The sequence below is a fragment of the Elephantulus edwardii genome, unplaced genomic scaffold (assembly GCF_000299155.1).
Source record: "Elephantulus edwardii isolate Elephantulus edwardi_28Jun2011 unplaced genomic scaffold, EleEdw1.0 scaffold00073, whole genome shotgun sequence".
NCBI classification, from domain to species: Eukaryota; Metazoa; Chordata; class Mammalia; order Macroscelidea; family Macroscelididae; genus Elephantulus; species Elephantulus edwardii.
The window spans coordinates 4921689-4923211 of NW_006399823.1; positions in this window are offsets into that span (position 1 = coordinate 4921689).

Consider the following 1523-nt stretch of genomic DNA (forward strand, 5'->3'; position numbering starts at 1 on the left):
AATATACCATGTGAAGACTGTCAAACAAAAGAAATAAATCTGATCTGAATTAAAGGCAGACAGAAAATTCAAACTCAAACTCATTGCTGTTGAGTTGTACTGCCAACCCAAAGGTGCATTGTTATAATCCACCAGCTGCTCTATGAAAGATGGGAAGACTTTTCCTGTGCAAATTACAGCCTCTGAAATGGCTTGGCTCTGACTCAATGGTATACAACAACAACATCCCCTGACAAACAAGGAGGATAGACCATATGACCCTGAGACTAAACTCTAAAGCGGCCAGCTAGAAAAAGCCAGTTCCATCTTATTTTGGCTATTGATTAGTTTCTCCTACAAAATATTCAGAAATATTTTCTCAGAAATAATTACTATTTCTATCTAAATAACAATTACTTAGAACGTAGACCATGTGGCATAGTAATTTAAATGCAGGAAGAGTTCTGGTAACCTAGTTTGTAGGGAGTTATGCTGCTAACTACTTTAGAGGTTGCAATTCATCAGTAGCTTTGTGGGAAAAAATGGACAATCTCCTCCTGTGCAATTCACAGTCTCCAGAAACTCCTTAAAAGGTAAGTTAAGAGTTGATTCCAACTCAATGGCAATGAATAAGAGAGTAAATGTGGTAATGGAAAGCTTGGATATTTGAAACCATTAGCCATTCCATAGAAAGAAGATGAGATAGTCTGTTCCTATTAAGGCTGTTGTGCATAAAAGGAGATTGTTTATCTTTCTCTGGTAGAGAAGTAGTAGATTTGAACTGTTTGCCTTTGGTTTGGCAGTATAATTCTTTACCATTCAGCCACCAGAGTGTACGAAGATTTTCAGTCTTAGAAACCCCATAAAGCAGTTATGCTGTTTTACATGGTCAATGAAGAAGAGGACATGACCTCCATCAAGATGGATTGACAAAGTGACTGCAGCAATGGTCTCGACAGCATCAGAGATGATGAAGATGGCACAGGGTAGGACAGGATTCAGATCGGTTGTTCATAGCATCACCATATGTCATACTAGACTTGCAGGCACCTAATAACAACAATTTCTGATTGATGTCCTTGCTTCTCACTGGACACCCTTACAGATCTCTCACCATGCAGATGACATGGTAACATTTAGAACAGTGCACCTTCCATGGAGTGTGCCATTCTAGAGCATTTCAGTTTGACAAGGACTATTTCATCATAGTAGCCAGACAGACAATCCTAGGTGCCTCTCCTCTAAGGCCAGAGAAAACAATTTTCTTAGGCTGGGTGCCTCATCCTACAATGATTCTTAGCCAGGAAGAAGTGATATGAACTCACCTCACAATTTGGCTCCTCAGGTGTCTCTCAAATATGCAGAAACTCTGACCTGATTGGACACTCCAGCTCCACTCTTCTTATTCGGTAGACACTGTCAACTTGTCACATAACAGTGACATGTGCACCATTCAGGTGTTCAGTCCATCTAACTCCACACAGCTACTCCTTTGTTATGTTTTATAAAATGTCCTATTGATTTCCCCCCATTTTGTTTGCTTA